The 26,795-nt window shown below is 39.0% G+C and overlaps 1 protein-coding gene across 8 annotated transcripts in view; it reads left to right on the top strand.

Moving 5' to 3' along the window:
* Positions 1-26,795, top strand: part of DGKB (diacylglycerol kinase beta) — a 379,831-nt gene that overhangs the window by 13,421 nt on the left and 339,615 nt on the right. For 2 of the 8 annotated variants that reach the window (XM_063324937.1, XM_063324932.1), the window contains exon 1: positions 5,983-6,298. The exons of 1 other annotated variant lie outside the window; for it this stretch is intronic. The gene's annotated coding sequence lies outside the window, so the exon portion shown is untranslated. Of the gene's footprint in view, positions 1-5,265; positions 5,675-5,741; positions 5,880-5,982; positions 6,299-19,122; positions 19,141-26,795 lie in introns of those variants that run through there. 5 more of the 8 variants (XM_063324939.1, XM_063324938.1, XM_063324933.1 and 2 more) reach the window with 4 other exon arrangements.

The raw sequence follows: 26,795 nt of genomic DNA, 5'->3' as shown, positions 1-26,795 counted from the left end.
TAAGGAATTTGTATATTGCCTAATAGTCTCTGTATCATAGCCTTTCAGAATGAGTGTGCTATCAGACCTCTGCTTCTTTAACTAAATAGTGTCTTTTCAGACTGAACAAACATTTCTCATTTAGCGTGACTAAGGGCTCATTCCTGCGTCCAGTTGAAACCAATGGTACTTTTCATGTCGATTTTATCAACTTGTCAACCCATTGCCCACTGATATCTCTGAAAATCTTCCCACTGAGTTAAGATGGCTTTTGTCCGAGGTCCATCTTTGAAATAGGAACAATAGAGGGGAGAAAACTGCGTATGTAGAGGCAAGATAAAGATAGGAGTAAGATGTAAAGAAAAAAATTGTTTTAAATTCACTTAAATGTACTCTACTATAACACGTCTTTGCTCCTTTTATACTTGTCATTCTTTCCCTTAAAGTACTAGAGATAATATTATAAAACCAGACAAATCCATTAGCAATTCAAGCTTTGTTACACTCATATGACAATCTACATAACCACTGGCTTATCTGAGGGAAGAGAGCTTGTCCAGCCTGGCAAAGGGAAGGTTTGGGGACACCTGACAGTAGCCTGCCAATATCCATGAGGAGTCTCTCAGGAAGGCCGAGACATGCTCTTCATAGTTACGCATGGTGGGAAGACAAGAGGCTATGGGCATAAACTGAAATGGGAGGTTCAGACTGGATATAAGGAAAAAATTCTTCCCCATGAGGACAGTCCAGCACTGGATCAGGCTGCCCACCAACATTATGCTGTCTGTCCTTTGAGGGTTTCAAGGTCCAACTGAATAAAGCTGCAAACAACTTGGTCTGATCTCATATTTGATCCTTACTAGAGACCTCCCGAGAGCCTTTTCAGCCAGAAATATCCTATGATCCAGTATTCAGGTGTGATCTACAAAATACTGAGTAGAGGGGGATAAATAGCACCCCTTGAGCTACTGGCTGTGCTCCTCTTCATACAGCCCAGGATGGTGCTGGCTTGCTTTGCTGCCAGGGCTTGCTTCAGGCTCAGGCTCAGGCTCAGGCTCAGCTTGCTGTCTGCCAAAACCCAAGAGCTTTTTCAACAGAATTGCTCCCCAGCCAGGCAGTGCTCCATCACTTCAGGGATTTTTCTTCCCTAGCACAGGTCTTTGCATTTGTTCTCAAATTTTGTAAGGTTCCTGTCAGCCCATTCCTCCAGCATGTCTAGGTCCCTCTGGATGGCAGTCCTGCCCTTCAGCATGTCAATTAGTCCTCTCAATTTATATATCTCACTTACAGACTTGAAGAGTGTGTACTCCATTGTGTCCTTCAGGTCACTGATTAAGATGTAAGGACAGATCCTTCTCCTTACAGTTGTAAGTATAGATCCCTGGGTAATGCCACTTGCTATGGGCATCTAGATAGAGTACTGCCCATTAACCACTATCCTTTGAGCCCAACCATCCAACCAGTTACTCACCCATCTAGTTTCCACTCACCCAGTCTATAACATCCCAGAAGAATGTTGTGGGAGAAAGTGTAAAAAGCCTTGCAAAAGCCAAGATAAGTACCATCCACTGTTCTCTCATCCATATTTCAGTCAGTTCATCACAGAGGACAGTCAGATTGATCAGGTTAGATCTACCCTTGGCAAATTCAGGGTGATTGTTACCACACACCCGCAAAATGTGTTCCAAGAGGTCTCACCCCAGGATTCTCCCAGGGGCAGAAGTGAAACTGACTGATCTGTAGCAGTTAGGGAATAAAGCAAATATACCTGCATATCAGTGTTAATCCAACAGATGTGGATCTAAATGTTTTCAGCGTTATGTCCAGATTGCACTAATGAAAGAGGAGCTAAAGATTTGGTTAGACTATCTGGTATACTGGATAACAAGCTCACAAACAATAGTTCAGCTGATTAATGTAATTTCCTCTGGTTTAGCAACAGTCCTTCATTTTCTCAAGTACAAATGTTTGCTCTGCTCCATATTTTCCTTTAGCTACCATAGAATTTTTTATATATACTGAGTATCAGTAATGTGAGTGGTAGCAGACCTGCAAATGCCTCTGGGTATTTCACAAGATTTTTTTTCACTCTTGAACTGTGGAAATAACTATGCTACTCCGTGTATCAAGTATATTGTACATACTGTTGCATGCTATATCCTTATCTCTACAATAGTTAATGTAAAGTGAGGTAAGCGTGATCTAGGAAAGATCTTATTTCTGACAAAAACAGTTTGATATCTCTTCGGATCCCTGCTACTAACTGCCTATGAATTTGGTATTTCTGGGAGAGAGCAGTGTAGTCCTATGGTATATTGACATTTCCCTGATGAAAGTACACAAAGTACAGAATGTTTTTTCACTATATTCCATTTTCTTCACAAAAACCTTCATAAAGTGTAAGAATGGCCTAAGTTAAATGAATTAAGTTTTGAGAAGATTTTTTGGGTTTTTTTTAACAAATTGGGTGAACTGTATTTGCTTCTGATAACCATATATTCTGAAACAGATTTTCTTTATATATGGCTTGCTGCTATCTCAGCTGAATTCACATGGAGTTAGATTAGTTTTCAATACTTTGCACCAGTGACTTTGTACAATCATGTGGCCACTGAAGTCGGATTTAGAAGACTGAACCCTATTTCTCCCAAAAGTACCCATACACAATAGCTGCAGATGACTGAAAATGCAACTTCTCAATAGCAAATAAAACATATTGGAGACTGAGAATTGTTTTTGATTCTTGAGGTTTCTTGAGTTTGATGCTTTATTTCTTTCATGAATGACATCAAACTTAGGGACCCGAGTTCATAAAAAAGGCCTATTAAATGAGCAACTTAAAGTCATGCTTAGCAACACTATTTAAATATCCAAACACAGATCTAAGGACACAGTGTAATACATTTAATATTTAAAATTCTGGCTGTGGATTCTAGACATCTGTTATTTTCTTTGCTGTGAGGGAGTGAGCTGTTAAAAGACGAACTTTCTGCGTATTTTAATCTGCTTACGGTAAGAGCTTGATGAAAGGAGAAGAGGACAGGAGCATGTAGAGTGTGGGCAGCGTACAGCTTCTAGAACAGGCCACAGCTTTGCATTGAAACCAGAACAAAGCTGCTTGTGTGAATGTGCTGCTCCCAAACGCTGCCACTGAGCTCAGTGATGAGCCATCAGCCATATTTCATCTATCCCCCATCCTTGACCTGGGCTCCAAACTGCACGTACTACACCCATGTTTCTAAGGCTAGCCATGTGGATACCAATCCCCCTAAGTATTTTCCAGTGCAAACAAAAAAACACCCTTAATGTAAGTGTCCCTTTAGTTTGATATCTTTTACATTGATCTTTCACAGCTCAGCTGTAGTGAGTTTGCTTTGGCCTGTGTAAGGCTCGCCGCTTTTCTAAGGGAAATCAAATGTTTAATGAAGGGGTTAATTTTCCTATTTGTGTCACAAGACCTCAAATTTAACTTTGGTGTTTTAAAGCTACAAATGTCAATGGAGTTGTAGTTCCACACTGCACATGAACTTGCTGGACCTTCTGCATCTCAGTAGAAACTGAAGCTGGACACTGTTCCAATATGCAATACAAGAGAATAGTAAAGGCCCAACTTAAGTGAGTATATTAAAGTTATGCACAACATTAAAAAATGGTTGTAATTGTGAAACATAATTTTACCTGGTAATTTTCATTTTAATGTGACCTTACATAACTCAGAGCGCTTGAAACACATTTTTAAGGCAATATAGTCATTCAAAACCAGGCCTCCCTCCCCCAAACCACTAGTTCAAGCATTTTATTGCAAAGTCTATGGAATTTTTGGTTGTACATGATTTATCACAATTAAGTAACTACTCACTGTACGTCAGTGTTTTGATCCTTATTTAGTAACATGAGGCTCAAATATACTGGGACTGAATTCCTTCCCTGGGAAAAAAAAGCATCTCTTGATATCAGTGTTTTCAAGGGAAAACAATATATTAAACATGGGAGACTAAAGCCAAGTACTTGTCATGTGCTACTGTGAGGCTGCCATTTGGAAAGATATTTATAAGGTTGACTACTGGATCTGAATTTAAAGGCTAATGTGTGTGATAATACACCTCCTGGAAAACATTTTTCAAAAGTTAGAGAGAAATTTTTGTTTCTTTTGGGTTTGTGAGCTTATGGAGAAAGATGAATAGATTTTTTTAAATAGATTGTGAGCTTAATAAGGATCATCAAAACTATCACACTGCATTTTTAGTTGTGAAAGCCTTTACATCACTTAGTGTATGCTATAAATATGTATTTATTGCATTATACAACATAAAAATACATTTTACTTCTCTATTTGAAACTCATCTATATTTTCAAAGTCTTCTGTTAAACAAAAAGCTGGAGTGTTCATGATCTTTGGAAATCTGTTAAATCAAAATAGTTAAATGTCTTTTACTGTGTTGTGTAGAAGCTGATTTACAGACATTAGGTACCATATACTCTGAGGAACGCACTTACAGTGCTCTACATGAATTAAGGAATTCTCCTTTAAGAAACCAAAAATCTTTATAAATAAAATCGGGCTGGCAAGGTTTTACATGGTTACTAAAATAAAGAGGATTCCAAAAATTTCTAGCACTTGTGTGTTATGTGAAAATTAAACCCTTTAAATGCAGATTTCAGAAAGGAAGAATGGATGCAGTTACAAAAATAAACTGTTGGTAAAACATTGGTAAAATGTTTTGTATTTTCATACTTCTATGGTCTTATTATTACATCCAATTATTAGCTGTATGCTAAATTTTCCTCTATATTGCCCAAAACACTCTTCAAAGCTTAAGTATTTTTAGAGCCACATAGCAACAAAATGAATTTAGATAGGAATTAATGATCATTAGAGTTAACCAAGCCATCGGGGTCCCAGCTGATGTTCTGAGGCTAATTCGAGAATGGCACCCGAGACCTGGTGAGGATGGAAGTTTGAGGGTGTCTGCACTGCTTTGAAATCTGCCAGCGCTTCAGTGGAATTTCTTTTGGTCAAAACAAATTGCCATCAAACACACTGGGAAGCTGTCAGTGAAAGTTTGATCTGCTCCCTCCCCGGTTCTGTGCCTCGGTAAGTGGGAGGCGCTGGCATAAAGAAGTTAATTTTCATGCTGTTACTACTCCGTTTCCCTTTTTTTTTTCTTTTTTTTTCCTACTAAATCTGCAAATTCTCCCGGGCCCTAGCTGTGTTGTGGCTACCTCCAGACAGATTCCCAAACACGTGGTGGAGGAAAGCGGGGAGGGAGGGGGCCAGGGCAGCGTTTGGAGCAGTGAGATTGGTGAAGGTCCCTCAGCAGGGACGGCCAAATGGAGGACCTGGAGCCGGGCAGGGCTGGCGGCTGCTGAAGCGGCTCCCGGACACGGAGCCGGTCACCGGGCGGGCCTTGCCGGGGGACTGCGGCAGCCTTCCCCGGCCCCCTTCAGCCGCGAACCCCGGCGGCGCAGCGTCCGCGCACCTGCGTGGGAGCCGCTCCGCGGCAGAGCGCTCCTCCCGGGCGGCAGGTACGCCGGGGCGGGAGCCGCGCAGGTGCGCGGGGCGGGCCGCGCACAGCCCCTCCGCGCCCCCGCGGCTGCGCGGGCGCTGTCACAGCCCCGCTGCCTCGTAGCGGGTGTGAGGGCGACTGGTAGCCCGGCGTGGCTACTGCCGGCGGGGAGACCGGGTAAACTTTGGGTAAGTGTTGCGCGGGTGTGGGGGCAGCGTCTTTCGCGGGGGGCGCTGGTAGGGAAGGGGGAGCGCTGTTGGGGAAGGGGTAGCGGAGCGGAGCCGCGCGGAGCGGTGCGCGGGGTCTTGCCGCACCGCCGCCCGAGCGCGGAGCGGGCGCGGGGCCGCGGAGTCGGCGGGCGGCGCCCGGGGGGATGCAGGCGCCGGACAACAGGTACCGCAGCTGCGCGGGGGGCGGGAGGGGCTACGTGCGGGAGCGCGTGTGTGTGTGTGTGTGTGAGTGAGTGTGTCGCCTGTCCCCTCCCCCCTGCCGCCCGGCCAGAAAGGGGGTGGGAGATGCGCTGGCGCAAAGCCGCTTAAAACCGCGCGGCCCGGCGGTGGCTGCCCGTCCCCGGGGGGAGGGCGGCTGCCGGGATCCGCGCTGCGCCGCGAAGGGCGGCGGTGGCCCCGCGGGGCCAGGCGCGCTGGGCTGCGGCAGCGGGCGGCGGGGCGAGGGGAGGGGGTGTCTGTCGGCGGTGGCAGCGCCGTCGCTGGCGGTCGCCCGGCTGGATGGCCGGTTCCCGCAGCTGCCCAGGGCGCCGGGCTCTCTCGCATCCCAGGGCCGCGCGTTTCCTCCTCCTGCATCGCACTGCAGTAAGTTCGCGAGTCGCTGGGCGGCTGAACTGGTTGCAGTTGGGGAAACTGGGGGGGGGGGCGCGGGGGGGGCGGGAATCGTGTATATACGGGTGTGGGTATGGGCGTAGTGGAGGGGCTAGGCAGAAAGTTGTGGCTAACCCTGCCTTGTCACGGCTCGTGGCTTTGGCTCTTAGTTAATGCCGGTTTGCCTCGTTGACCTACATCACTTTTGCTCAAGCCCAGTCAATGTCCTGGTGCTGCCCGGGCTTTCCCTGGGAGTTGGGCTCAAAGCTGAAGGATTCAGGGTGGGTGCCATCCCAGTGAGCGCAGGAAACAAAAGGTGCAACGGCAAACTTACGCTTTAAAAGCAGGTCTGCTGAAACTTTGAGTGTTGATGTGACAGACTGTCTGTCTAAGGGTCTTTCCAAGGAAATATTAAAAATCCTGTACTAATTTGACAAAGCTTTTGGATGTCTGAAGTCAATTTAGATACAGCTTATTCTTGTTTTGTATGGTCCAGTGTTGTTCTGATTCATTTTGTTGAAAAGAGTTTTATTTGTCGGGAGTGCATGTAACTGCATTTTTCATTGTTGAGTATCCAGTTTTTGAAACAGATGAAAGGTTTTCTCAGAGATTACTATATCATAAGTGGGTTTTTTCCCTAGCAGACTATAGTTTCTTCAGTTAATTCTTCTTTCTATTTGACTACTTTTCTAGAAATTTAGTGAGAGCTTTATTAATTTTCAAAAGCAGTTTTATCTGGTTGATGTAACTTTAGAAAGCAGATGGAATAAGCTTAGAAGATCCATATCATAAAATAAGAAAGACAGTGCAACAGGATGGGGAAAACCAGTAATTCTTGCAGGAGAAATAGTCTTTTAAGTTTTCTTAAAAGCCACTAAGTGTTTTGTCTACTTCCATTTATGTCAAATGACATAATGTAGCACTTTGCACTTGAATGGTATAAAGCTTCCACATATATTAAAACATCATTATACCTCTGAAAAAAAAAAAAAAATCCATACCAAGAACCTAATATGCATTCCCAAATGACTGGACTTGTGCTATGCTTCATGGATAAAATGACAGGAAATAAGTTCTTTGTTTCTCCCTAGAGTGATAATCCAGTATTGCTCAGAGCCTGAAATGCCTGTCTGGTACAGAATGAAAACAAGCATCAAGAAACATGGGGCATCACAAAGCAATGCGTGCCTCCTGGGGCTTGTGTCCTCCGTCCCTCGTTCATTTGCCAAGGTGGAAGGACTTTGTTGTTTATCGTGGCAGGGAAGTCCTGAAACAATTACTCAACAGTCTGAAAAAACATGTGTGGAGTGAGATATTTCGTGCTATGAAATTGAAATATTTGGGGCCCAAATCTGTTAATCTAATTTAGGTGCCTGCAAACAACTGAAGTAGCTGGTTTTAAGCACGTTTAGGAAAAAGTACAGTTTCTTATGTCTGTTTAGGAAGGAGATATATATATGAAGTGTTACTTAGAAACTGAAATCATCTTTTGTAAACACATATAGGTGTTTCAAAATAAAACATTCAAAGAACAGTGCTCAGTAGCAACGCATAAATGAACAGATAAGTTATTTTTGAAGAGTTTATGCAGTTTGAAAGTAACAAAGTTAGTATCTGTTTTGAAGAGCACTAGACATCCTTTTTTTTATTTATAAGGAGATTTTGCACCATTTCTACTCTGGAACTAAGTGTCTTTCAGGTGACTCTTTATGGGACAGGTCTAGGTACCTCTTGCCAATGGAATGAGATCACTGGAACAGGAACAAAGAGAATGATAAGAGGGTAGTAGGGAAACCTGCTAGAGCAGCATATTGGTAAAGCAGAGTGTAAATAGAGCACATTTGGGAATAAAGGTAGTGATAAGTCAGCATTGGAAAACTTCAGTCAGTCACCTGGCTGGCTGGGCTGGACTTCTTTTCCTTTGTGCTTGTATGGCAGTAGCACTGAGTTCTGTGAACGGCACCTATAGAATGAAAGATAATGGGCTTAAGTTATGTTTTATAATTACATTAATAAATATCAATAGCATATATAGACGATACATAATGTTTCATTCTCTTTGAATTCTTATGACCTTAGAATCCTTGTTATGATTTTGATCACTGATAAGTTACACCTTCTGCGCACAATTTTAACAAGTCTTTTTAAAGCCTCTATTTCTGATGCTTCTTTGGTTAAAGTTAACGTAATTGTAAAGAGCACTTTATGTGATTGTGTCTGTATTCATAGTGTATCTTCTCATCTTTTGTCGTGGTGGGAGTTGTGGACTGTTGTGAAAAGTGTTCCCATCTGTACCTAGAATTATGAAAGAGTGACAACAATCATAAGGGAGAGGAAAACATAAAGAACAGGTCTTGTTTTGTCATTTGGTGTGCAGGAGCAAAAAAATTTACCTGGAAAGGAGAAGGTACTTGGGAAAGATATTTATTTTAAAATTACGATGTGAAACGTGTGAGACATCAACTGAGTGCAGTGCTATTGAAGAACAAGATGCCAGCTTCCTGAAATCATTAGTTTTGGATTCCAGCTCCCTACTTCTTGTTGGTATCAAGTAAAGTTTGCAACCTATTTTGGTACTTGCCAATTGAGCTTTACACAGCTGTCTCAAACAAAAAATAAATCAATAAAATTTACTGGGCCTTGCTCTGGATGTCATTCACAATTTTTTCTTATACCTGCGCAGAATGAGTTCTAAGTGTTATTCTGTAGGAATTATAGCATTTTACTGCCAGTTTAATCAATAGGAAGTGGTATAAAAGGTTAAAAAAATTTCTGTCTGTGAGAAGAATTCCCCATAAAAGATCTGTTGACCTTCAGTTCTGAGTTTCTTCAGTCAGAGAGCTGTTGTCCATTGTTTCCTGCGGCACTTACAAAATAATTAGTAACAGTAATAGTAGACTTAGGACAATTATTTTTCCATAATTGTAGTTTTTTCACAACAGTATTTTATTAATAATTTTCTCTTTGGGGACTAGCTTTATAGCTGAACCAGCAAATTCACAGTACTGGAGGAAAGCTTAAATGACATGCTGGGTCTCACTGAAAATAATTAGATGTTTGCAGTTATTTTTGATACCTTGTCTACAAGAGCAGAAAAAGTTATAAATTTGGGCTTTGAAACTGATATCATCAGTTTGTCAACCTGACCTAGTTTTCGTTACAGTAATGATGCTCCCACTACAGATAGAAATTAGCTGATGCAGGTAAGGCATTTAGGTAAATTTAGGAAGTCGAGAAGTAAATCTTTATTTATTTATTTATTTATTTATTTGAAATTGGGATGAGTAACTGTTCCCAAACGCCCAGTAAAACAGCTTTATGCAATCTAGAACACATTTTCCTTTTTTAATTGTTTCTGAAGAAAATGGAAGATTTCTCTGAATAATGTTTGCAGCAGTTTAGCCCTGAGGGGATATAGTCTTGTTTTGTTAGTTTGCCACAAGTTTAAAAGCTTAACAAATGTAAGTATTTGGAGGCTATTTAATTATTTCTTGTCCAACCTCTTAATACCAGTTTGGAATGTCAATGTACAACTCTGACACTATTGTGGTGCCCTAAACTATTTTTTAAAAAATAAATAAACCAAAGAAAAGCAAACTTGCAAGCACATTTTTGTCAGTTCGATGCTACTAATTGGACTTCTAATTGTTGGGACAGATTAACTTTTTATTTTTAGATTATGTTTGTTATTCACTATAATAAAATGACATCTACCGTTAATGATTTTAACTTTCAGGCATGGACTTTTTATATATGCTGGTAGAAATCTTTAGTTAATGCGAATGTTGTGGATAAATGACTTAAATTTTATTTTTTTTTAGTTTGATTTTCAGCCACATTTTGATTACTTGGTTTGAAATTGTTGATTTTTTTCATTATATGTTCAATGGGATGTCTGGTGCTCAGTCATGGTCATTAGTAGTTGACTCTCTAGTCCTTACATTCGGAAGAATCCCAACAGATACATAGTGCAGTTTTCACAAAAGTCTGTGTTGCACTGTGTGCATCGAACTCCGTGGATCTTCTGCTGTGAAATGGTGCATTGCTTCCCCTTTGGGTTGTCTTGTGGGACATTATGAAGGATTCCAATGTGGTGGTGGTTTGTTCAGGGAACATGGAGAACTCCCATGGATAATAGAAACTTGATCCTTTTCTCCTTTGTCTTCTAAAACATGTTGCGTAAAGGAAAAACAACTGATCAGATTTATTCTGTTTGGTCTAAATGTGTCTCCAGGTGGACACTTCTGATGCTTACACTGGTTCAAGTTTGGAAATTACCTGAAATCAATCCTGAACGCTATTGAAGTAGATGTGGCTCTTTCATGCAGTTACATATTTGTTAGTTTGTGGTCCTAGATGGTTGACAAGTGAAATTTAACCAAAAGATAGAAATGGCAAACAGTAAGGCAGCTGTATCAGCCAAGGACAGAATAATGGATGATGTGAGATCAGCGGTTTTCCTGTCTTGTCTTCTGAAAGGAAGAGAATTGGTGTCTTGTATATCTGGTACATAAAGGCTATGGCCTAGACATCAGCTGTATGAACCGCTGCATTCCAAGAGTCAAGAGTCTGCTGCTTTTTTTCCTTTGGAATCTTCTGCCTCTTTAGTTGTGGATTTTCTCATGTTTCCTGCATGAATGGTTACATTAATAAACTGAATGGGAGGTAATATTAGGATAAAGTCAGAAAGATGTTTTTAAGAAAGGAGGAAAAAAAAAAAAGGAGATAACAGAATTAATAAGCAAAAAAAATTATTTTGAGGTAGATGAAAACAGCCAAATACGTGATTACAGGCAGGAATAAATTGAGCATGCAAAAGGGAATTTAATGGTTACTGGGTTTTGTTTGTTTGTTTTTTTCGTCAAGGTTAGTCTTCAAAGAAAACCTTTTTTCTAAAATTTAAGAGAATTTAAGCTAGTGAATTCTATCAAAAAGTTTTAGGATTAGAAATGTAAAACTTGGATGTGCTCTGTTATATAGTCAGATGCTGCTTCCTTGTACTCCTAGATTTTTTTTCCTCAAGATTTTTACTTCGGTTATTTCTTCATATTTTCATAATTTAGTCAACGTTTAGAGGTAAAAATTTTGATAATGTTCAAAATATACATAAATGGGACTAATCTGTCCTATATTCAGTATCTAAATACCATCTGGTTACCTTCTGCCTCTCCTATTATTGCTAATAGAAGCACAAAAGCACCTGCTGAGGGAAATCTTAATTTTAAGATGAGCGTTCTATATAGGTCAGTTGAAGTACATTCTGGATGTATCCAGATCGCTCAATTCATTATAAAGGGTGCCTGGCTGGAATGACTTTTTCACAGTTTAAGGTCTAATTTTAAGGCATCCGGCTTTGGGTGAGATAAATTGTGCTCTTGGTTATTTTCTCAACTAGAAGGAAAAGTGTAAGGGAGAATTGAACTCCTAAGAATGTATCAAATCTTCCCCATGCATTACTGAAAATAAACATGAAGTAAAATAGCCTTAAAAAAAGTAGTTGCTTAGAATGAGCTGCATACCAGAAGTTAAATATCAAAGGACCTATTTTTAAGTATATCTAAATAAACAAGTACTTTGGAGCATTTCCATTTTTATTCATGTCCTAAAAAAATGGCTACGGTATGTTTTTATCAAGAAAGCCTCTGTCGTAATTCCTTATTGATAGAAAATATCCCAGTAACAATTTTTTAATGGAAAATAAAATTATAGAATTTTCTGGAACTGTGGATTTACTTTGAAACCACAAAGGCTTGCTTGGGAATTTAGCGTGTTCTACATGTCATACAAATTGAAAAACTACTATGGTTCTGCCTGGGTTTATCTTCATATGCTGTTGTAAATTTAAAACTGTGTAGTACTACTATGACTCCTGTTCAGGAGGGGCAGTGGGTCATTTTGCCCATTTTTGCTTTAAAAGCACTCGTGAAAAGGTTTGTGTTTAAACAGCCTTACAACTCCTATGTCAAAGAATTCAAACCTTCTAAACAATGTCATCTTTTATAGAACAGAGAGATAAAACTTTATGCTGCCCTTTGTAAGGCTTAGTGCTGTTGGCACAACCGTTTCTTCATAAAAATAAAATGGCTGGAGGAATCCTGGGGAAACCTCCCAGTTTTGAAGAATAGGTGGTGTTAATCACAGTAGATTACGCTGATAAGAAGTTTCATTTACTTCCTCTTTAAATTTAAAATGCCAAGTAGTTATTTGGTGTTCCTTACATAGTAAAATACCGTATTCAGTTAGGAAATTTTTTTGCCTTTGTGAATTCAACATAATGACTCATAGAAAAGCTTTATATTCTGTCAAAGACTGTTTCCTATAAATAATTTAGGCATCTAGAAACTATAAAAACAGCTTGTGAGGTTACTTGTATGAGTGATCAAGATATTTTTCTACCCTGTATTACACAGTGCACCAGCATCGTGATTTTTACATGTCTCTGTTGGTGTTGAGAAAAATAATCTTGATGGATGATCCAGTAGTTATATGTAGTTGCATCTCTAATGAACAAGAGGAAATTCAAGCCTCTCGTAAGGATTTTTGTGCATTCTTATTCAGGTCTGATGAGCCGAAGATCAGGGTAGATCATCTGTCAATGACAGAAGAATTTGTAGAATCATACAAATACACTTTTTCAAACAACAGTAACATATTCCAATCATGTTTCAGTGCACTTTAACAAGCAGATAGCTTTAGAGGAAACTAATACGAATATATGAGCCATATAAAAGATCTTATACTTTTGAAGAACGCTCCTTCAGGGTTTGGGCCATATTGCCTCTGACCTTATTTCAGTTCAGGGCACGTTCCTGATCAGCTCTGGTCACTCAGTGAAGCTTTTTCATTTCAGATCCTACATTAGTGACTCTCAAAATGCTGCCCAGCTAAAGGAAGAGATGACCTATTACCCTTTCAGTATCCTAACACGATGGTGTATTAAGACAGTGAATTCTGCATGATTAGTCCAGGACCCTAACTAAAAGGATAACCACTGCTACAGGGGTGGAGTAATGCTTTCATCATCTAGAAACCTTGAAAACTTTTGTAATTCACCCTTAATCCATCTACCATTTTAAGATCAAATGAAATAAAAGCAATACTTGCAAAATCCAAACCAAACTACTGTGAAGCATGGATTTATAATGACAGCAGTTACAGAACTGGAAGATATTCTTGCTTTGTTTACTTGTACTAAAATCAGATCTAAATCTTCTATGTATCCCGACAAGGTACAACTCCTTAGATTTGCTGTGAGGTCAAGGTCTGGTTTGTCTTGCATTATTTACGTTCTTGGCCAGCTTTCACTGGAGCGCATCACAAGCAGGAAAAGTTTGCCAATTCTTGTACGTATTTCTTGGCGTGTTCTGCAGTTTTCATTCAGATTCAAATGCTTCATCCCTTCCCCTTAGAGATTATTAATCTTTCATTTATTCAGGAAAAGTTTCAGCACTCCTCCCCTTGCCTTGTTTACTGCTCTCATTCTTTGGAAATGCAAATATGTGTTTGGCAGAGCAGGTGCCATCTCTTTTAAACTATGAGCAAATTATTAACCCATGGAGGAATAAAGTGCTGTTCCTCTCCAGGGAAGCTGATACGTGTATCCCAATGTGAACATCGTCTGTACTTGCTGAACCTTGTGTTTTCATATTGACGTGTACATTGATACTGATTATGAATACGAATCATGTAAGTAGCTCGTTATTGCATGTTGATATCAAAATTGATTTTCATCCTGTTAAGGCTGACGGAGTCACAGTTCCATGTTTGAGGGACGCATTGACACTTACAGAGGTGTATACAAGTTCTGTAAATAGAACCTGTATGTCTGCTTTCTTTATGGAACCTCAATGTCTCGAACACTTAAAACCAGTATCTACTGTATCCATTTAAATGTTTTAGGGATATGCAAGAAATGGTAAGGCTGTTTAAAGTGAAATTCCTTGTGAAAAGCACAACATTTGGAGAGATTTTAAACTATTCAAAAATCAAGCACCTGAAGGCAGAACAGCTGTGGTGATGATCTTCCACCTGTGGGTGTTGTAGAAGGGAAGATAATACTTAGTCTTATCTCGCCTTCAACAATGTTGTCATTGTTTCTGCAGTTTTAACGCAAATTGCACTGAATATTTCTTTTTTTGGATAACCTAATGGAATTGAAGAAGGCAAGAGAAAGCAAGACAATTCATGTCAGCATATCCTTTCTGTCTTAATACTTTAAATGCCTCATAATGCCCTTCAATACCTTAAAATGGATGTAAACAGCATAATGTGAAGACCTTAAATATAAGTTTTTCATGGAGAAGAATCCTATGTATAGTAGATGGTTTCTTCTGAAGAGTTGATCATGCAGATTCCATCCCTCAGTATTGTTGCAGTGGGATTCCATAAATGCAAGCACAACTAGACCTTAAAGGGATGTTTTCCATTATTTACTCTCTAGTTGTTTTTGAAAACCATACGTACAGCCAGTCAAACCTGTTGTTTGTGTGCCCCAGTGTCTATGAGAAGTACGTGCTGTATGTGTGACAAGTGGACACAGCCAGTACAGTGTGATAAACATTGTAGCACTTACTTTTTTTCAGAGCAAAGTCATTACTATTAACCAGTTTTGTCTGGACTTTATTTTTGTGGAGTCCTATTCTGCACATTGTCCTTAAACTTCACTGTGTCTTATTAATAGCCACATCAAGACAAGGCACTATTAGCAAGACGGGTGAGTGGGATCATTCTTCATCCCTCTTAGAAGCATAAGGATAGCTTTACTGGATCAGACTAGAAGTCTGTCTGGACTAGTATGCCGTCTCCTAACAGTGATTACCAAGGGAAGAACATAAGAATTGTCTGAGCATCCCCAGAGCATTCCTCCAGGCTCTGACGCTCTCTACACATTTATTATTTTCCACATGTCTGCCATGTCCCACTGCTTCTTTTTGAAACCAGATGAATTCCAGTATGATCTTTTGTTCCTTATGAGCAGGTTGCTTCATCTTTTTGTCTTTCTCTTTTTCCAGTTCTACTCCAATCAATTTGAAAATCCAGAAACTCTACATGTTATTCAAAATGCAAGTGTACCAGGGATCTAGACAATCCAATAAATTGTTTTATTATCTGTTCCTTTTTGAATACTTTTTCAAGCACTTTTGAGCACTGATCTGATGTTTTCTGATTATAATTCCAAAATTTCATTTCTGAGTGATAACTCATCACTGATGAGCTCACTGCTCATCACTTTAAGTGTACAGCTAGGATTTTTTTTTTTTCCCTATGTGCATTACTTTATATTCATCGATGTTGAGGCATATGAGACGACTATTCCAGTGGGAAGTGGAGGGCAGATTAGCAAGTGAGAGAAAGGAAAGTCTGGCTATTAGGGGATTTAGTGCCTATATTATACCTAAAATCTGTTTCAACTCTGTAAATATTTTCCTGTATCTTATCTATTCTTAAAAACATTACGGTATCTGTGTTAAATGTTTCATTGGTGTGGGTATAATAACAAGTAGAAGAATGACTTGATCATCCGTTGGAAATGGGTTCTTTTTCTTTGAGAAGAAAAGGAACGTAGTGAACTTAAAATTATTTAAAAGGTAAACCTCATAACAGCCTAATGAATCACATCTCTTGGGCAAACTTACTCATTTAAAGAATTAGAAATAAAAATATATTTTAAAAAAATCTTTTGAAATGTTTAGATCTCTTTGGTTTTCTGTGTTTGCTAGTCTTCTAATCATAACCTAATACAAAATTAGATAAAATAGTTAACCTTCTGCTGCAGAATTCATAAATGCCTTGACTTTGTCCATTTATAAACTGATTGTGTGTATATAAGTGTACGTACATCCTATATAATTTTATATTGACTACGTGCTGAATATATCAGCAAACATTCATTGTATGTTGCAAACATGATTCAATTTCTAGCTGTCAGAAGCTATCTATTACAGTTTAATTACTTACAGGAGCTGAATTTTTGAGGTGGTAGGTAGAGAAACAGTTCCTGAACGAGTGACTAACCCTAACTGGGATCACCCTAGTTCTGGATGAAGTCCAAAACTTGACAAAAATGTTATTTTTATCTAGATCATATGCCCAACAGAAGCGGAGTTTGCAAGTAGCTGGTACTGTGCAATTGACTGTATATTACAATATTATTATTTAAAAAAATCAACATCACCACATTCATCCTCTTTTAATTGACTAAGATAGCAGTGGGAACATAGGCCTGGAATGGATCACATAGACCGTTGTGTCTAGTCATTTACAGCCTCAGGAAACCATGCCATAGATGCTTCTTTCAAGTGGGATTCACTGCACGTGAAGGACATGGACCTGTTGGAACAAGTTGTTCCTAGGGCAATGAAGATGATCAGAGGGCTGGAGTGCCCCTCCTGTGAAGACAGGTTGAGAGAGTTGGGGTGGTTCAGCCCGGAGCAGAGAAGGCTCCGGGGAGACCTTATAGCAGCCTTCCAGTACCTAAAGGGGGCCCACAGGAAACATGGAGAGGGACTCTTTATCAGGGAGTGGAGCGATAGGACGAGGGTTTTAAACCAAAACAGGGTAGATTTAGATGAGGTGTTAGGAAGAAATTATTTACTGTGAGGGTGGTGAGACACTGGAACAGGTTGCCTAGAAAAGTTTTGGAGGCCTCATCCCTGGAAGTGTTCAAGGCCAGGCTGGATGGGGCTTTGAGTAAACTGTTCTAGTGGAGTGTGACCCTGCCCATGGCAGGGGGGTTGGAACTAGATGATCTTTAAGGTCCCTTCCAACCCAAACTATTGATTCTATGATTCTATGCCTTCTGTCCTCATCGGTGAAGATATTTAAGCAAAGCAGTTACTGTCACACTTATTTTTTTTTAGCTCTGCTATTTTAAATTTAAGTACTGGAGAAGGTGGGAACACTATTGCCTCTTATTCGAAATTGTGACTATTCTCACTGGGAGTCTGTTTCCAAGAATTGTACTTCTGTGAAATTGGTGATCACACTTAATTGAAAAAAATACTTTTCCTATAAATTATTCTGTATACGCTACTTGTCATTGTAAATAATAGTGCTTATAAATAATACAGTATGTAGCCTTGCATTACATCATTTCTTTAATCCTTTTAGTAGGAGTTAGAGTTCTGTGACATATTATAGCAATCTAAGGGAAATATTTTCCAGTATTTCATGGGTAGTCAGAACTACTGAGATAGACTGGTGCTACCCTGTTAGGTGTACAGTACAAAAATTTACATTACAAAGGAATCCAAGCAATTTTAACTCAGTAAGATATGTATTTAATAACCACTGAAATGTTCTGGGCTAGTAAGAGTAATGAACACCAAACACTATCAACTGACAGTGTGTTATTCTGTGGATCTGAACATGCAAAGGTGAATAAGATGAAGCAAGGGAATAGTAAATGAGGAAGGCTGATACTGTTGGACTCCGGTCACTGCTTTTTGTAAAGTTCCCTTATTCTGAAAATATTGAGGTAGGCTGAGCAATGTTTTCTATACTTTGAAGTTTTGAAGCAAAAATGATGTACAGTATAAAATCAATGCATCATAATGCTGTCTACTGAGTTGTGACCTCTGGTATTCTGGGTACCTTGGCAAAATTTATCAAATTTATTTTCTGTGTGTTTTCCCCAAGCTATATTTGTGTTATGGCCCTCATAGCAGATGCATAGAAAGCACACGCAGGCAGCTTCTAACCTGCTCATACTCTGAGGGAGTTACATTAGGATTTAGACCAAGATGAATTCATGCCTCTGGAACTGTCAATGACCTTCCTTCTGCGTGTGGAGCTGCTGCTGACGTACGCGGGCATTTCATTCATGTGCAGATCGTGGTATGTAGTCCCTGAGAGAGGCTTCAGTTAAGTGATTTGTCAGTTAGTAACATGGGAGCTGGTAGTGAGCTGTATTTGAAATGCCCTCCTGCAGTCATAACTTCATCCATTTTGGAGAACTGAAACCAGATGATGTGTGGATCTGATATTTAATTAGTTTTATAACCTTCAGTTCTTTAGGTGATTTTCCTCATAATGGACTTGCACATACAAGAAGATGCATGTGCAGATGTGAATATAATGTAAATTTTTTGATTTTTAGTACCAGAAAAATACACTTGAAGGTTTTTTTTTGTCATTTTTTCCTATTCGTCTGGATCTTGCTGTATTGGAACAGTGCTTACACCTCTGCTTTCTAGCAATATGTAAAATACATACATTAATTCGTAGAAAATGAACAGTTCAGTCATCAGTCTCCAGTTATGGCCCTTTTGTTCTTGATCACTGTTGTTCCTCTAATCTGCTGTACATTATTAATCAACTATGTGTTATACAATAGCTTTTTCTGTTGCGTTGGTGCCATAGTGGTAAGAATCTTAGAGGTATGGAAACATACTAATATGATGTAGGGAATGCTTCAGTAACTTTTTTTTTAATGCTACATGGAAATAGATATTCAGTGATACATAGAAGAGTTTTGTAAAATTAAAATGTTAATCTATGTGTGTAAGCTTCTTCCTAGACCATTATCTTTGACCCAATGAAATGTGTGACAGAAGGTGAGCTCAGCGCAGTTACCTTGTTGTCCACCCCTTTTTATAGCACTTTGGAAGAAAATCCTGTTGCCTTTCCTAAAACAGACCACAAGGAGAGCAGCTGAGGAAAATTCCAACTATGTCTTTCTTATACTCCCTGTCTTACATCCTCTGACTGCTGCTGCTGCAGCCCTGTATTTTAAATCTCTGCTGCTGCCTCCTCACTTTATGTGTCCTTGAGCTGTTCCTGCTTTTTCTTTTCCACTGGATGTTGATAGCACGCTCCAGGGATTAGGAACCACGAAGGTGAGAGATACTTGGGCTGATCTCAAAGGCTGATGGGGCACTGCCAGTGATGACCCCAGTGGAAGTGACGGCAGCGGAGAGAAACTGTATTTGTACTTGGCCAGTTAGCTGTTTTGGGGTATTTTTTTATTGTTTGGGTTTTTGTTTTTTGATATTTTTTTTCTCCTTTTCTCTTTCTAAAGATTGGGGAGAACTGGTGTGTATAGGAAATGAAGGGAGGGGGAAAAAGAGGGAGAATCTGTATCTTTCTTTCCAAATACTTATTGCCTTGAACAGATGGTGAGGGGCCCCCCCTGCCCCCTTATGAAATTCCAGTAAAAATTCAGGATGCCTCCATGTGGCCTAAGCTTCAAGTTTGACTTAACTGTTCATCTTTTCTTTGAATTTCTGTGAACATCAGGTTTGGTTACAGACACATTATAAGGGAAAGTGATTTGCTAACATCCGATTACCGGTGGGCAGGCACTAACAGGATTGTCATATGCACAGTCACATTTGATTTGCATTTTATTTCAGAGTGTTTTAGTTGTATATCCATTTCAAAATATTTACTTTTCTACTTGGGGTGATTAGGGCAGTTAGTGATACGCGAAAAGTCAATCTGCGCTTCTACTAACCAAGTGCTGGGGCTAAAATTTCAGCAGGTCCTAGGCAAAGATGCTCAGGGTTGAGTCAGTCTTTGCTTTTTAAATGAAGGAATGGACTGTATTATTTTATGGAAATTGCACTCCCTGAGGATTGCTCCTTTAGAGAGCCAAAGTGCTACTGTTAAGGATGTGAGAGCAGACAACAGATTGACTGCCAGAGCAAAGAGGCAGGAAAGTTGGTAGGAACAACCACATGCAATCAAATAAAATCTGTTACTGGCTGCTGCTTTTTTTTTTTTTTCCTTTTTTTTTTTTTTGTGTGTGAGATGCTTCGAATCATTTTCTTTTTAGGTAAATGCACTGTGGAAAGTGGTTGTGTGGGTATGAGAGACACTCTGGAAATGCTGCTGTATTTTTTGGGGAAACCTGTTGACCTGAGTGGAAACCTCAAGACCGCATCCTGCACAGGCAGGGCAGGAAAACTCCAGCTGCTGCTGGGTCCTCTTGTGCTGCTGAGGGAAGCATGGGAATGTGAGAATGGGAGGTGAAAGATTCAAGACGGGCACATTCCTCCTCGAGGGTGAGAGGAGCCAGGACAGCTCTCTGTCTGTGAGGAAGGCGACGTGCTGTGGCTTTGGAATGGGTAGAGCAGGGAATTTTTTGTTTGAGGGCGTAAACTAAGCCCTTGGTGAATTCCAGAGCACAAGAGGGAAAAATGAAATGTTGTGGTGACTGTTTGAGCAACATGCAGTTAGAGAGATGTGAAATGGTGCTCAGAGGAAGAAGCAAACTGGGATCAAGGATGAATTGGGGGCTATGAGGTATGAAGGGGCAATGTTCTTTGACATTGCGTTGATGTTGCAATTGTTGTGATTTCTTATCAAGCTGTTACAAATTTTCAATGATGTTTTGCATGTGTCTTTCTTTTTTTTTACTTTTTTTTAATTATTTTTTTTATTACTAGTATTCTAGTTTGTACCTGTTTTGATAGGGACATCATCTAAAGTAATTCTAAATGTATGAAAAAAATGCTCCCTACCTCCTGGATATTCAAACAACCCCCAAACAAACCAACCCCAAACCCAGAACACCCATGTGAAATGTGTATTGTGAAACCAGTATGTGCAATGCGTGGAGGGTAGGGGTTAGGTTCAATAAGCCCTTTAGGTGTTTTAAAATTATTTTCTATATCTATAAAATTGAAGCAATTTATGGAACTGGTGAAAAGAATATTGAAGTTCTGCGATAATGCTCTTACTGTCATCTCGCTACGTTACTGCTGCCTGCCTGGATGGTTGCATAAAAGGATATGGTACCTTTGAACTAGAGCATTTGACCAAAAAATACTAATAATCTAAGAGTATTTGTTATGCTATAAAAACATTGGAATTCTTAGATAATAGCTGTTTAATGAATATAATGGAAGCTTTTGTCCTAATTGTAAGTCAGACATGAGATAATATGAAGTTGTACTGATGCAGAAGGTTATTGTTCTTTTGAAAGGGGTTTCAGATGACTTCACCAGGGGATTTCTGGGGATGTTCCTCTGTGTACTTGTTGTAAAATAACAGCTCTGCTGCAGTGTAAATAAGGATAGTATGCCTCTTAATAGAAAGTATTTGTTTTGGACTTACACCAGAACTTCATGATTACTTTGGTATTTTACAGAGATCTTATTTTCTAAAGTAAGCAAACAAGGAAAGTCATGGTATTTTCATGGCATTGAAATTTATAGTGGCATTTTGTGTCAGAGAAATGCTCTCAAAAGAGAGTAGGCAATAAGACACGACAGTATGTTATTCCTTTCTTGATGTTCTGTAGAGCAGGTGAAGTGCATCTAAGGTATTTGGCATGATGAACTTTGTTCACGGTGTTGACACAGACTAAAAGAAATGTGTTGTGTCCTTCTGTTCCCATCCCTCTGCCATGGTCCTTTCTGTGGCTGTGGCATCCGCACTGTTTGCCGTGTATCCTGTGGAAGGACTGAGGTGATACTGGTCGAATATAAGGGTAATGTTAGACTGTCAGATCCCAAACTTATTTGCTCATGGCCATCTGGCTTCTCTAGGTCTCTGCCCCCATTACCACGTATTTTTGCTGATATGGGTGATCACAGAATCATAGAATGGTTTAGGCTGGAAGGGACCTTAAAGATCATCTAGTTTCAACCCTTCTGCCATGGGCAGGGACACCTCCCACTAGACCAGGTTGCTGAAATGATGCTGTTGGCTGTTCTGCCGCTGCAACCACAGTGTTTTTGGGTACCTCTGTGGCAGGGTGTTAGTGGTGGGAGTGTGAGTGGAAGGGAAGGGAGCCAGCAGGACTCACCTCCTGAGGAAGCTGGGACTCCCCATGCAACCCCTGCGTCGTGGGGGTCCTCACCTGTCTCTGCAGCCATGAAGCTGTCCCACGCATGACTGTCAGTCCACGTACCTTGTCACCTGTTTGGGCATGGATGCAGATTAAAGGGATAACTTAGTAGTAATGCTACAGCTTGCTAAATTTTTCAGAATCCTTTTAATCAAAAGTAGTTAAACTAGGTAAAAAAAGTACTTTGGGACATCTTGTTCCATTTATTTTTTAAGACTGTGCTCCATAGAAATCACTGGAGATTTCTTCTTAAAACAGATGGCACAATGTGGGCCATTGTAATGCAATTTTCTTTGTAAAATGCTGTGTCCCAGGGCAAATTTAACCACAAATGGAGCAATCGTGATGTCCCATAAAAGAGCAGACGTGTTTTTGCAACTTTTGATATATCTAAATAATATGCATAACTCGGACTACTCTGACAAGCAAGCAAAGCTTGCTATTTTCAGTAAGTATTGTTGGGCTTTTGGAGTTATTTTGAAACTGCTAGTGCACTAACTGCTTTGACTATTCAGGAAAACTTTGTACATCCAAAACTTTAAACATCAATAAATACAGTATCTGGAATTATGACTAGCGAGAAGACACGTTAGATCTCTCTCCCCTTGAATTTTTTGGCAGAAAAATAATACAAATTTTTTCTTAATATCATTTACTGGATCCTTTTAGTTTAAGATGTATAGATTTTAAAGTTATAAAGTAAAGGAATACTGTATAGATATAAAAATAGAAATACTTAAGAGTCATCTTTCTCATTCACAACTAATCAGTGTAAGTATCTGTCTCATCAGTTATCTGTGCCAACTCGGACTTAGTAATTAATTAAGCAACACTATTGTAAGAGGTCTGCTACCATTATTGGTGATACCTGTTATTAAAAGGGCTAGAAAAATTTCATTAATAATTAAAATAGAGGAGAAATACAGAAAACAATATGAAAGGTCACTTATTTTCATCAGAGTATTCTGATGTATCTATATAGAAATATAGATACACTCATAATTTCACCTTTATCATAGGTAGGTTTCTAAAATAATAACAACATATAATAGCAGTAGTATAATGTTCGGTATACTTATCCTGAAGAAAAATGAAAATAGGAAACAAAATTATGTTTTACATATATTTACAACAGGATATTTTTACAGTGAACTTTGTAGGTATACTAAATCTATGTTTTTAATTCTTTTAAGATGCCAAAAGAAATAACTTGCTTATTTTAGTTGTGCCCATTTAAGAAACGTAAGCTAAATCTAGTGATGCAACTGGTGCCTGGGAACCTTGAGGACTGGAAACTACTAGTAAATGTTAGAGACCTATAATAATCTCTTGAATAATCTTTCTTTTTTTTTTTGTGTGTGTGTATGCGTATTTGAGAAGGCCAGAGTCTGAAAAAGGCTAAATGCACTGAATTCTCACTTGCTTCTGAAAACAGAGTATTTGACGTTTTGTCGTATTGTATTCCAAGTAGCAGCAGCTTTTCTCAATTTGACTTTGCTGAAAGTATATGTGTCTTTTCCCCCCTGAAGAGGAAAGACAATGCAGCGGTTAAGATTTGAGACCAGGTCACCCCTATTCGGCTTGTACCTTAAGGCCAGAATCTCCATCTCCCTTCAGAATCTCCATCTTCCTTTAGTATCCTTTTACTGGGAGAAAGAATTGGATGGGTTAGAAGCTTTTCTGGCCTTTGGAGTGTAGGCTCAGGCCCTGGGCTCCTCCTCCCAGCACCATTTTGGATAGGGCTTGGGCTCGCGCTGGCCCACCTTGGTGGAAAAGGAATGGAGTTGTTGGAACTGGATGGGATCCATGACATTTTCCAACCAGGTCCCCAGCGTGGGTGACTGGAAAACCAGGACCTGGGGGCAAACCACAGTACACAAGCTCAAGTAATTTAAAAACAGCCACAGATTTCCAGAATGGTGACATTATTGGATATATGTAATTAAATCTGTAAGTGATAATGTTTCCTCAGCAGTATCTACTTCCTTTGAACTACTTTTTGATATATTAACTAAAGCTAGCTGTGCATGAGAGAGAGGGAATTTTAATTAAAATTCTGTGGTTTGGGTAATTAGATATCAATGATAATTTTTATAATCCACAGCTTTATTCTAAGCTATTAAATACTCTTTTTTAGGCATTTAGACTTAAATTTACCAATTCAAACTTGATAGGATAGACAAAAATAAAGCTGTTAAGAAGTAGGACTGTTTTATTGACTTACATAAATTAGCACTGTTCATGTGTTCAAATATACTCAATTACAGATCTCAGTTCAGTTCCTGACTTTTCCACATGCTTCCTGTGTGATAGCGAGCAAATTATTTGAGAACAAATGTTTCAGTGTGTCTAGTGAATTTGAAATGCAATAATTAATGCCAGCTGAGATCTAGCCGCCACTTAACATTCAGCACTAGGTCTATGTTCATTTTTAGGAATTTCAGTTCTCCACTTACTTACTTTCTGTAAGATGGGATATTTATCTTCCTCTTATTTTCTAGTCCTTGTACTTAAAAGTAAAAAGGTCTGTCCTGTATGTTGTACTGTCAATGATGTAGTCAATCTTATCTAATTTTTTGCTTTTATAATACAAGCACATAATAGTAACATAACTAGTAGTTACTTGAGATCTTTCATCAGGCTCCATTAGTCAAGCCAGCTTGTAAAGAATGACCAGAAGAATAAAGTGTATTTAGGCACTGTTCAACATCAGAGGGTGGACACTCCAGTTTGGGTCAGAAAAGCAACATAGTGCCCAGGTTACGTAAGTCCCAGTTACCCAGTTCTGCTCAGTACTGGGATTTCTACCTGCGCAGTCTAAGCAGCTACATCTATACAATAATATCTCAAATTTTGAGTCTCAAATTTGCATGGATGCACATGACCTGCTATGGGTGACCTTTCTCTGTGGTGTTTTTTTTGTTTGTTTGCTTTTTCTTCTTGTGGATAGCAGTCATCCTTTGTTCTTGGGTAAAACAAAACAAGTTGGCATGCCTCAAATGATAAAACAGAGGGTCTAACTTTTGATTTAGTGAACATATAAGCAAAAAGAAATGAATCAATTGCAAAAGCTGCTGGAGTACAGCGAAATCACTTCTGTGAATATCCATTGGAACTTATAAACAAGTTAATTTTAAATGCAGTTTACCTTTCTGAGGATGGAGGGTTTATGAGGCTCTAGCTGATCTTTGGTGAATGTTCTCAGAAGATATACTTAGTAATGAAACAGAAGTTTAACTTTATAATTTAAAATATAATCTTTGGAAAAAGAGCTCATGGAACAGTTTTGAAAAACAAACATAATAATTTTTCTCTCTCTTTTTTTTTTTTAATGTCATGAGCTATACCAAAATAGGATGACCGTAGTAAACCTTGTGACTTACAGATCACATAACTGTGATATACTTGTGACATAAAGAGGATGCAAGTGGAAGAAAACTTTTTTTAGGCTTATTTCATATGTAGAAGAATTCAGTTGTGCATGTTTTAATACAGAACCGGTGAAAAGAATGACTCATAAATAACAAATCATTTAGTGAAGTTAAACCCTATTATTTCTATTAACATAAATTTTTAAAATTCAAATGTTCTCTAATTGATGAATGTGAATTTTATATGGGTGGCTCCTGGGAAGAGTGTTACACATGTAGATCCTGTGCCTGTTGATAAGAGTAGACCACACAAAGGACTTTGGAAGATCTCTTCATTAGAAAACTTTCATGGATCACTTCAGAATGGAACAATAGAGAATAATTCTTAACCCCTAAAAAAATCTGTGCTTTAAAAAAAAAAATAATTTACATTTATATTATTTCTTGCAAGATTTCAATGGAATCCAAGCTCTGTAATATATTTATTTCATATAAAGTCTTCATATAAGACAACCAGACCTTTAGTGACGACTTTGTACAGGTAGATGGAATAGCTACTACAGTGGTTACTAAGTACAGACTGAGCTACATAAAGCAATTACAGGATAAAAAACATTGAAAAACAATGAAAGATGAAATGTGACTTAACAAGCTTGTGCCTACTCATAAGTAACAAGGGTTTGTTTCATAGTTTCTCTCTAGTAATAGAAAGCTGAGCATAAACCTTGTAGGTAATTTTGCAATTTGCAGGATCATGTGGAAGTTCTATGGGGACAATTTTTTAACTTTTTTAGTGTAAATGAAATTTTAAACACTTTTGGTTTGAGACACCTTTGTTTCCATGAGTAGACCTTCAGTTGGCTTAGGATTGCTATACACACAAGTTCTAAATGTTAAATTGTAAGATCATAAAGTTTGAAGTAAAGGAAGGAATTTAAAAGGATTTGAGCTTCTGACTTGCAATGCATCAAGTGCAGTCTGTGCATCCCAGCGCTTCATCTGAGAAACTAACGAAACCAGCAAAAGAGATTGCAGGTTGAAAGTAGAAAGGCTTTTATAGATATGAAATAGTGTAATAGATACAGGTCTGCAGTTGTTCGTAATTATGTGCTGCTGCTATAAAAGACAAGAATATACATTCATGGAGGCAGTACATCTGTAATTAGTATTACCAGGAGTGGTAGTGCTCTTATCTGATACCTCTGTTCTATGTGGGAGTGGAGTCCAGAAGATGGAAAGATGTAATTATTCCACTTACAGACAAACAAATGTAGTGTTACCGGGCTGCCATCCATTTTTATTTTTTTTTTTTTTTTGGTGACTGAAG

Source organism: Chroicocephalus ridibundus, chromosome 2, assembly GCF_963924245.1.
Source record: "Chroicocephalus ridibundus chromosome 2, bChrRid1.1, whole genome shotgun sequence".
Taxonomy (NCBI): Eukaryota; Metazoa; Chordata; class Aves; order Charadriiformes; family Laridae; genus Chroicocephalus; species Chroicocephalus ridibundus.
This window is presented reverse-complemented; position numbering and strand designations above follow the sequence as displayed.